Consider the following 11,942-nt stretch of genomic DNA (forward strand, 5'->3'; position numbering starts at 1 on the left):
AGTATTTGAATAATTTGCTCAGATTGGCCATCCTTCTGTGGGTAAAACGCAGTACTAAAGAGCAGTTTCATACCTAATGCATCTTGCAGTTTCTTCCAAAACCGTGATGTGAACCTCGGATCTCTATTTGAAACAATAGATATAAGTACTCCATGTAATTTCACAACCTGAGAAATGTACAATTCAACAAGCTTATCAAGCGAATAATCTGTGCATACTGGAATGAAATGAGCCGACTTCGTTAATCTATCAACCACTACCCAGACCACATCTTTCTTACTTGGTGACAAAGGCAAACCCGATACAAAATCCATTGTGATTCTATCCCATTTCCACTCGGGAATCATAATCGATTGTAATAACCCAGATTGTACCTGATGCTTAGCTTTGACTTACTGACAGACTAAACATTTTAAAAAAAATTTTGAGATATCCCGTTTCACACCAGGCCACCAATAAAGCTGTTTCAAAACTTTATACATTTTTGTACTTTTCGAGTGAATAGATAACCGACTACTGTGAGCTTTATTTAAAATCATCTGAATTAACTCTAGATTTCTTGAAACACAAATTCGGTCTCTGAACCTCCCTCAGCATCAATTTGAAACTCTGAATCAGTATTCAAATCACATTTAGTCTATTTTGCTAACAATTTATTATCAACATTCTAAGATTCGCAAATCTGTTGTATAAATAACGGTTTCACTTTCATCTAAGCTATAATTGCACCATTATCGGATAAGGACAACTAAGTGTTCATAGCACGAAATGCAAATAGTGATTTCTGACTCAAAGCATCAACAACAACATTTGCTTTCCCCAGATGGTAGTCAATTACTAGCTCGTAATCTTTTAATAACTCTAACCATCTTCACTGTCGTGAATTCAGATCTTTCAATTTGATACTCGCTCTTAAGTCACACAAAGCTTTACCACATTAAGATTCACTAATGTTACAGGCTATAATAAAGCTTTTTGAGTCTTTTAATTTTGGTGGCAGTTTGTTTTGCAGGAACGCACTGCACTCCTTTGTCAAGGCAACAATCTCATACTCACTCAGTCGTTTCTTCTTGGACAGTATATTCTTCATAAACTTCACATAATTCAGCATTTGTTCTAAAGCCTCCACCAACATAATATTGATGTGTAACTGCTTCAAAACATCCAAAAACTTCTTAAATTGCACCTCCTGTTTCTGCTTGTGTTGCTGCAATCTTTACAGATATGGAGGTGATGGAACTTTCGGTTGAACCAGACAACTTTTTTGAATAGGTAAATCTGCATTCAAAGAAGATGTTAAAATATCTGAATTCATTAAATTAGGGTTTACCTTGTTAGACTTTGTAGATTCTGATTCCTTTGGTGTAAGAACTTCAACAGCTAGTTGATTATTCTCAACGACCTTATTTTTTACATCAATCAATCGGGGTTCTAGAGTTTTACCACTTCGCAATGTCACTGCCTTGATATGTTCTTTACCCAAATTTCTTGGATTCTCAGTATTGCTCGGTAAGGTTCCTTACAGTCTATTATGTAGCTCCGTAGCTAACTGACCCATTTGGTTTTCCAAATTTTTTAGTGTTGCTACTTGGCTTTGGATCAAAGCGTCATTCTTTGCCATGTACGCTTTCAACAAGTTCTCCAAACTGTTTGATGCCTCAACTTGAGGTGGTTTTAGAGCTTGCTGATTAAACCCTTGAAATTGGTAGGGTCTTTGCTACAATAAGTTGTTGTCTGGTCCATTTCCTTAGTTGCTCCAAGAAAAGTTAGGATGATTACGCCATGAAGGATTGTAGAAGTTGGATTGGGGTCCTTGTCCGCTCCTATTTTTATATTGGTTCCCCATATAGTACACTAACTCAGGATTTGATGGACAATTCTCAAAAGAATTACCTTCCCCACAATACACACAGGAAACTACTTCAAATGGACTTGGTGACTGAGCTATAGAATTATTATTACTATTCGCGGTTAACTTTTTTAACATAGAGGAAATAGACGATACCTGAGTTAATAACGAAGTGAGGGCATCAACTTCATGAACTCCAGCTACACATCTTCCTAAAGCTGTTCGATTTGTTGGCCATTGATAGTTATTACTCGCGATCCTCTTGATGATCTCATAAGCCTCATTGTAAGACTTAGAAAAAATTGCATCATTCGCGAAAGCATCTACCATCAATCTTGTATGTGGTTGAGACCATTATAGAATGTCTTCAATTGGATACAGTGTGGAATCCCATGATGAGGACACTTACGAGGTAACTCTTTGAATCTCTCCCAAGCCTCATACAAAGACTCGTCATCCAATTGTTGGAAAGTTGTGATCTCGTTCCTCAACTTAGCGTTTTTGCTAGGTGAGAAATAGTTAACCAAAAATCTCTCTGCTAATTCTTGCCATGTAGTCATGGAACTTGGTGGCAATGAATTGAGTCATGCTCGTTCTCAATCTCGTAACGAGTACGGAAACAACTTCAACCTCAGTGCGTCTTCAGTCACATCACCTATCTTGAATGAATCACTCACCTCTATAAACAATTGAAGGTGGAGATGTGGATCTTCCGTGGGCATACCACTAAATTGGCCCACCATTTGTAGCATTTGAAACATCACTAATTTCAATTCAAACTGGGTTGCCTCAATATCTGGCCTTCTAATTCATGGGTTTAACTCATTGAAAAGTGGCACAGCATATTGTCGGATGCATCGATCCCTATCATCAGCAATAAGGATAGGATTTTGTACATGATCGACTTCATTACCTTGGTATTGATTCTAATTCCCAAGGTCCATCTCGACTTGTCTTTGAGCTGTTCGTTCACGTCTTCTTTGTCTGAAAGTTCGCTCAATTTCAGGGTCTACAGGGATTAAATCGATAATTCGATCTATGCTCATACACACCTGAAAAGAAAATCACAAAAATTAAAAAGAATAAGTTAGTAATGTTAGAAATAAACCAAATTGAAAATAAAAAATTTCACGAAAAAAATGACTTTGGCAACAGTTGACAATCCCCGGCAACGGCGCCAAAAACTTATAACGCGTAGGTTTGTGCAAGTGTACATAGTCGTTATCAAGTAATTAGTAAGTATCGAGTTATCGTCTCCACAGGGATTATATTTGTGCTAAGTCACTTAATTTGTAAAATTATATTAACAATTTGGTAAATAAAAACACAATATAGTTGAGAAGTGGTGATTAAAATATATTAAACTAAATGCAGTGATCCCTAATGCATATTATCTTAAGTATGCAAAATATATGAATGCAATAGATTTTATTAAAATTAAACACAATTTGCAACAATTATAACATAAATAAAATAGGATAATTACTTTAATCAAACTTAATTTATTATCAACATGCTTAATAACATTCGAGAAAACATTCCATGGCAATTCGATATTTCATGAGTTTGGAAACCACATTAGGACCTTTCGGAATCCTTTACTTAGTAAATATGCATTTTACTGATCCTTATTTACTAAGGGTTTCTTAGCATTCGTGTGAGGTAAGAGGGACGTGTCATGTTTGAAACAATTTAATCACACAAATCTAAAAACTATGCAGATAATAGAGCTTGGTCAGAGTTGTTATGCAACCTACAATTTAATCGGGTCAGGATCTAAATTGAGCATGCACATTTAAATTATATGTCCACTAGCCATCATCTGGTCAAGATCGTTCATCTAATTTAGGTGCATTTCAATCACGTGTGAACGAAATACAGACTTGATTTTAATTGAAAACGTGATCAATTGAGGCACAAATATTATAAGCATGAATCAAATAAATATTATTTAATCAAAGCAATCATCCTAGCTTAAATAAAATTAAGCTAACATTGTTGTAAACAAGAACAAAGAACACATAGCAAAAATATTTATCTTAAATTAAAGAAAAGAAAGATTAAACCCAATTCAGAGTGGCTGTCACCCAAGACTCTGACTGGCGAGGCTCCTTCGTTCCTTTGCTTTGCTCCTTTGCTGATGGCTCTCCAAGGAGGCCGAACAAGGGTTCTTTAAGAGGCTTAATTGCTAAAATATCTATGAAGAGATGATGTAGGCGTGGGAATGAATAAAACTAAGAGAATTTGGAGAAAAGAGAGAATGATGAATGATGAGAATGGATGAGAAATGATTGAAGGATACTTGAGGGATGATGAATGAAGGAATGGGAGGGTCTTGTTTATAGGTGAGGAAAGGGGGATAGTTTGCTAAAAATAGTGGATGTTAACCTCTTCAAATCTCCTCAATTTGTGGCCGGCCATGCTTAGTGGCTTTTAACTTGATCTTTGCTTGATTTTTAAGCAGTTTTGGATGCCATACAACTCAGGACTGAGACTCGGTCAATTGTAAATCTTCGGGCAAATCTCTAATTTCTTCAACACTGCAAGGACCTAGTGTAATTAAACCAAAGAATGGTTTAAATGGACAGCCATGTGAAGCTGAATATTGGGTTGACTTCGTCTCTAATTTGGACGGTTTTGTAATCCAGCAAAGCTATCAGACCTATCCAGAATAAATCAACAAGTTAGAGGACCAAAGAATAAAATTTATCCAATTTAATTAATTAATTAAAATCCATATTATTAATGAAATATTTTAAAATAAATTATTAAATATAATTTTATATTTTATTATTTAATTTAATCATGCATGGCCCACTTTATGTCTTAAAAAATGTAATATATTCAAATTAATATAAAATAAGCCATTTATTGCATGAAAACTATATAATAAAGCATAAAATCACAATTTAATATTTTTTATGTCCTAATCATATTTTCACATATTTCATTAATTTATTAAACAATTACTTAGTTTTAACAATGAATTTAAGTAAAAAGGTGATAAATTACATAGGAAAAAGCCTATATATTTTTCGTTTACGGCAAACTGGAATATTGGTTTTCCTATAATTGGTGATGTTATTGTGCCAGTAAAGAGGAATCGTACCTTGTGCTGGTGAGGAAGTCCTGGAGAATTAGGGCCCAATCAATGAAGCCTCTGCAGAAAGAATGACTCATGGCAAGGACACATTGATACTGAAGGAGGTAGAAACCAACAAGATAAGAAAGCGCAAAACCAAAGCCGACAACAAAGGAACAAACTTGAATGCAGAGACATCATTATGGCACAAACTAAAGGATGTAAAAAAATGGTCAACTCTATCAAAAATAGGCAAATCAGGCTTATCGCTACAGTAGAGGATATGAAGAAATCCCATAATTTGTTTTATGCTTTTACCATAGCCTAGAACAGTTTTATTGTAGCCACATTAGGCCAACTGAGCCCATCCTCACTACCGGAATTCCCAAAGTTTCCATCAATCATTCAAAATTATAACCTCTCTTTTGCATATGACGACTTAGAAGATCGAGACAGATCGGTGGCATCCCCACCCATTGTGTAGGTCTCTAATAATGAGAAGAAGAGGAGTCCAAGAACATTGAAGAATGCCTGCGAAATATTGATAGCTTGTTCGAGGAGACCGGTGAAAGCTGCTGAGGTAACCAGTGAGGAGCAATGTAATTCATTGGCAGTAGTGGTCTACACTGGACCACTCCAAGTGGTCTTTCCTACATAGGAAGCAATCGATGATGCTAGGCAAAGCTGAAAATTGAGGAGCAATCGAAGGATTGTGCAAAGCCCAAAGAAAAGAGGACGAAGCGCTCCAAGGATAAAAAATGAAAGATGGAGGAGAAGAAAAGGAGGAGGAAGAAACTTCGTGCAGCCACATCTATGGCTGAGGATAACTGAGTTAGTTTATTTTAAGCTTTAGTTGTAGTATTCATGCATTGCATGTAGCTGTAAGTTTTATTTTGATAAATATACATTGTCATTGCATTTTCATTGTCATTACATTTTCATGTTAGTGCATTGGGGACAATGCAAACTTTAAGTTTGGAAGAATGCACATGAGGTTTGGAAATGCACCCGTATTTTAAATTTTTTTGGTAATGAAGCATGCAAGGTTTAATTATAGTTAAGGAAATTTGTTTGAAAATTTTTGTTGCATTCGATGCTTAATTCTTGAATCATGTGAATTATCAACGAATGAGTTGGATAAATTTGACAGAAGGTTGTAGCTTCAATTTTTTGATGAATGGATTAGGTTTTATTAGTAATGGATGACTGTTATCATTCCTAAAATTGTAACACCCCAAACCCAGCCTAGACATTACGATCGGATCTGGCGTGTCACATTGAAGTGTCTTTCGAAAGATTGGACTCGTTGGTAAAAGTTTGTTTCTAGGCTTAAAAACCCCGTAATTATTATTTAACAAATCATCTAGCCAAAACATTTGCCTTGTTGTCTGCTTTTGATATAAAAAGTTGATCTAAAATCGCGGAAGCTTTTGAAAACTCTAATGTCTAAATTTTGTGTATTTGAAAACAGTAATTATTTTGAAAATCCATCATCTCCTAAACTAGCAGTTTAAAATAAGTAAGCAAGAGCCCAATTAAAAATTTAAACAAACTTAAAGGCCTTATACATAAACAAAACCTAACATAAACATTAAATTTAAAATAAAAGCAAGTGTAAACAACAGCATTTGTGTGGCCACCTCTAAGTCCCTCGCAGCACCAAATCACCTATGGTTGAGGATTACCTACCAAACAGTCAGCCTACAACATGCAGTAACAGTTTAGGCCTGAGCCTTATTCAATAACAGTACAGTGTGGGCCTTAGCCTGATATAGTAATAGTGTGGGACTTAGCCTAATACAGTAATAGTATGGGCCTTAGCCCAATACAGTAACAGTGTGGGCCTTAGCCTAATACAGTAACCAGTACAGTGCAAAAATGCAACCCCATGCAGTATGTCATGTCATATATAATACGTATAAGCAGAATGTCATACTTAGTAACAATCATATATATATCATAGAGCAAGTCGATCATACATACATTTCAACTCCTAGGGGTATAACATTCATTTTACCCTATGGGGGTATCCAGTTATTTTACCCTTCGAGGGTATTTCGATCATTTTACCCTTCGAGGGTATTTTAGTCATTTTACCCTTTAGGGGTATTTCGATCATTTTACCCTTCAAGGGTATTTCAGTCATTTTACCTTTTGAGGGTATTTCGGTCATTTTACCCTTTGAGGGTATTTCAGTCATTTTACCCTTTGAGGGTATTTCAGTCATTTTACCCTTCGAGGGTATTTTAGTTATTTTACCCTTTGAGGGTATTTCAGTCATTTGCCTATAAATCGCAAGTTGGGCTTACCACTCGAGCGATCGCACGCTCGTGTGGACTCAAATGTCATATTTACGGCTTTTCAGCTTTTTGCCAACAACACTTTTGTATCATATTTTAACCACAATAATTTAAGAACCTACTATCTAGATCCAAGGATTTTATTCACTTAAAAAAAATTTTGCATAAGCCAAGGCTTGAACTCGGACTTCTCAGACACTTCCAAACACTCCTAAATCAATTAACCACTGAAGCAGACATTCATTTATGTCACTTCCTTACACAACTAAATATTTATGTGCAATCTCCTATCTATTCCCTTGTTCAAAACCTATTTCTTCTAGGCCCAAAATTCGGGTGTTACAAAAATCTTGATTGAATCTACTTTTTACAGCTACAAATATATATAGTTATAAAGTAGAGACACTCCAAAGTGGGTGTAGTATGGAATGTTAAAGAGGGAACACTACAATAATAGAGTTAGAAAAATCAATCTGGCCAAAGGCTGTCGTTTCATGAGTGTGTGTCGGCGCAATTATGTACTCCCTAGGGGTTTGTTGCACTCCATCGTTACTTCTCAGGAACAAGGGTATAGTAATGCAATGATATCCCTTATTCTGAAAAAAAGTATATATAATATATAAATACTTAGTATTGTACAATAAATGTTGTATTGGTATATAGAACTTAAGGTTTGAGGCATGATGCTAGTATTGATGAAGTTGCAACCTTATTCGTTCATGCTTATGAATTGTCAATGCAATATTCTTTCATCTAAATGTGATTCCTTCATTGGGAATTTAGAGGGTTCAAGTTGCTAGAATTATCATTTGCCTTAGTATAATTTTTGTAGCCTTGCTAGTTTCTGTTTTACTTAAGGACAAGTAAAAACTCAAGTTTAGGGGTGTGATAGCACTAGAAAGAACATAGGTTTTCCTCCTTACTTATTGGTTAAATTGTTCCCATTTAGTTATCATTAGCAAATATTTTAGCATTTTCAATTTAGTAAATTGTATTTTATAACTTAGTGAATCCTAGCCTATTTTATCCTTAATTTTACTACCTTTTTGCATTAATGTCGCTGCATAAGTTAATTCCAGATTGCGTCCAGAATTGTCGCCGTAACTAACAGCTGTCCCGATAAGAACTAAAGTTGCGTGAGCTATCCAGTCTAGTATAACTAACCTGTACGTACAAGGATAGAATAATTCTGAGAAAAGGACACCTGTATTGTTGGAGGAGGAAATAAAAGGTTTATGTGAGAAGAAAAGGGAGGCTTTTTTTCCCTTGATCATCATCTTCATCATTCGACCTTGAAGCTTGCGGCCATGGTAGCTTAAGTCTCTCGTGGGTGAGCTAACGTGAAAACTAGATTAAGACTAGCTTATAACGAGGAGACCTAAGTGCGAGACAAGAGGGAATAGAGAGATTCAGTCGAGTTGTCTAGGAATAGTATTCTCCACTCGATTCTTTCTTATTTCTTTCTAAATGCTGGTGATTACTCTCTATTTTCTCTATTATCTTATTCAATCTTTCTTTTATTTTTTAATCTTAGGGTTTGAATGTTTCTTAACAAGGAAGTGTTAATGCAGTCACTGACACTGGAAAGTCCAGTGACAGTTTGAGCCAACAAGCATTACAATGAAAGTTGAGTGAGGATTAGAGGAATTTAGTCCACTTGTTCTTAATAGTGCCATGTTGCCATCATCGGAAGGTGGTCTTAATGTGCATGTTTAAGTCTCAGATTAAATAGAGGAGTGACGCTTGGTAAGATATACAATCAATTTTATTGCCTCGACAATCACCTATCCTTTTATACCTTGTGAGCACTTGGTATTCTGCTGAAGATTCATGTTAGGGATCCCAGTTTATCATTATCATATTTTATATTATTGTTTTCAAGTTATTGCATCGACAACTATCCTCACAATTTATCTCGTATATATCTAATTATTGCACCAACATTAATAGACAATGGACACCCACCCCTGTGGGATCGATATTCGACAATTTAACATTTGTCTACTATACTTGCATCGACAGTGTATGCTTGCACATTATTGCTGTGATGTTAAATAGTCGATTAGTCGTGTGGACATGAAATTGGCCAAAATCAAACCATTTCCACCACCAACTCAAATATGTACCTAAAAGCATTTTGTGCACAACCTCAAAGTTTCAAAACCTTACCAAAACATGCATGAAATGACCAATTCAATAAACCAAAATCCATCCAACCAATATGCCAAACAAGGCACCCCGAATGCATTCATTCAAATCCTTCCTAAACATATAAATATTACCACATTTCAACCATACACATCATGTCCAATACCATTTCAAAATATACCCTATCTTGACCATATTGAATTAATCCATCACATACCACATGGGTCATTGAACATGCATCAAACTATTGCTACATTAACACATACTAAACAGGCATCATAATTACCAAGATTTCATAAACCAATCAACAACACATGATACCAAAGCAACATATACATACCAAATTCAACATCTAAGCATTCAACTAAACAATAAACACAACTCAATCTATACATGCCATTATAAATTTGGTCAAAACATCAAAAACTACAGATATAATCGCTGGATAGTGTGATTGATCTCCGACAAGCTTCCAATCTGATCAAGCTTTCGGTTATCTATAAAACATAGGAAATAAAACTATGTAAGCACATAATGCTTAGTAAGTTCGTAAAACATGAACATAACTTACCTTTTCAATGCATACAATTAAGATTAAGCATAATATAATCCAACCATGAGCTTGGCACAAGCCTAAAAACCATCAATAACACATGTTAGTGCATTAACACATAATTCACTTAAATTATCATAAGGTAAGCTAGGTTTACATGAATAGACTACTTTTGAATTCATCTTTTTTCATGAACATAGATATACTTTCACTGAACATTTTCATTTCAAACCTTTTCATAGATTCTTGAACATTTTCATTAAAGTTGTGTTTGAGATTGAATTAATTGTTTGAATTGACATAGAGATATGTACAAGAGATTATTTTAATTTTATAAGTATGTATGTGCATTAACACATTTTCTTATTAAAATTTGTTTAATTGGTTGAATTGACATGGAGATATAGTCAAGAGATAAATGGATTTTGGTAAGTAAGTATGTTCATAAGTTAGAAAATTACCGAGTTACCGTGAATTTATTCCTAACATAAACATGAGTGTAATAATTCTAAGTTAAGAAATGTAATTAATCTAACACAATTATGTCATCTTGATTAAAATCATCTTTTGAAATCGTGCATTGGAAATTTTATTTTATTTTTATTTATTTTAATTTGTTAAATCCTAGTTTTTAATCACTTATTCAAATCAAAATATTTTTCTTCACTAGAGTGATTTTAAAATTGCATTCATAAATAATTCTTTCCACAGTCTCTATGGGTACGATAACTTGACATTTACTTGTCACTTTATTACTTGTTGCGATTGTGTACACTTGCACATTTTCGTCGTTCTAAGTTTTTGGCGCCGTTGATGAGGACAATTTTAAAAATTCATTATTTGTGAATTTTTTTAATTTTTCATTTTGGTTTATTTTCCTGTTCAATTTCAACTTAATTAATTTTTTTGTGTTCCTTTCAGGTGTTTATGAGTATTGACCGAATTATCGATTTACTCCCTGTAGACCATGAGGTTGAAAGAACTTTTTAACATCGAAGATCTTAAGCTTTCTAAAGAGAAATGGATGCTCCAACTCAATGAGTTAGAAGAGTTTCGAATGTTCTTATACAAGAATGCCAAATTACTCAAGGAAAGACTTAAGAGATGGCATGACAAACACATTCAGGTTAGAGAATTTGAAGCAGGTTAGCAAATCTTGTTATTCAATTCCAGATTAAGGTTCATTCTAGGTAAGTTAAAATCGTGTTGGTCTGGTCCATTTACGATTCACCAAGTTTATCCATATGGAGTTGTCGAACTTCAAAGCAAGGGAGGTAATTTTCGAGTTAATGCTCATCGCTTAAAACATTACTAGGGAGATAAAATTGAACAGGATCAAATCTCGTTTATTTTATCAGATGATTAAATTTTCTTGTTTTCCTTTTTAAATAAATGATTTAGAGTATATTTTCGGGATTAGTATGTTTAAATAAATTCTATCTAGGAGATTGGAACTTAAGCGGGACCACTTGTGACCCCTCCAATCTTTCCTGGGAATTGATTTGAACAAAATTTTTCAATAGATTATTCCCTAAATGGAAAAATAAATTTTTTAAAGTTTTCAAATAAAAGGTCATTTTGATCCAAGTTTTAAATTGCAACTCAATTTCAAATTTTCTTTAAGTCTAGGTACTTAAACTATTTTCAAAATTTTGTTGCTCTTTTGTAAATATTTTCAAAAGGCATCTAGAATAAAATTTTTTTAATTTAATAAATAAGATGATAATCATTAATATATAATTATATCTATTATAATATATATTAATTATTATCAACTTTACATAGAATTAGGATTAGGTTAAATTTGATCATATTTAAATTAATAAGTATTTATTTTAATAAATTAATATCAAATAATAATTTAATATGCATTATATTATTTAGTAATTGTTGTTAACTCTCTGTAGAATTAGAACTTGGAATATCCTAATTATTAATTTGTTCTAAGAATTCTAATTAAATTCCTTTTCCTCTCACTATAAATTTCACCCACATTTTCCATTTTTTTTT

At 33.9% G+C, this 11,942-nt stretch overlaps 1 non-coding gene across 1 annotated transcript; it reads left to right on the forward strand.

Moving 5' to 3' along the window:
- Nucleotides 1-2,236: 2,236 nt before the first annotated feature.
- On the forward strand, nt 2,237-2,343 carry LOC128034997 (small nucleolar RNA R71). The gene has a single exon (XR_008191401.1). It is a non-coding gene; the product is annotated as a small nucleolar RNA R71 (small nucleolar RNA).
- The last annotated feature ends 9,599 nt before the right edge of the window (nt 2,344-11,942 follow it).

Source organism: Gossypium raimondii, chromosome 11 (assembly GCF_025698545.1).
Source record: "Gossypium raimondii isolate GPD5lz chromosome 11, ASM2569854v1, whole genome shotgun sequence".
Lineage (NCBI taxonomy): Eukaryota > Viridiplantae > Streptophyta > Magnoliopsida > Malvales > Malvaceae > Gossypium > Gossypium raimondii.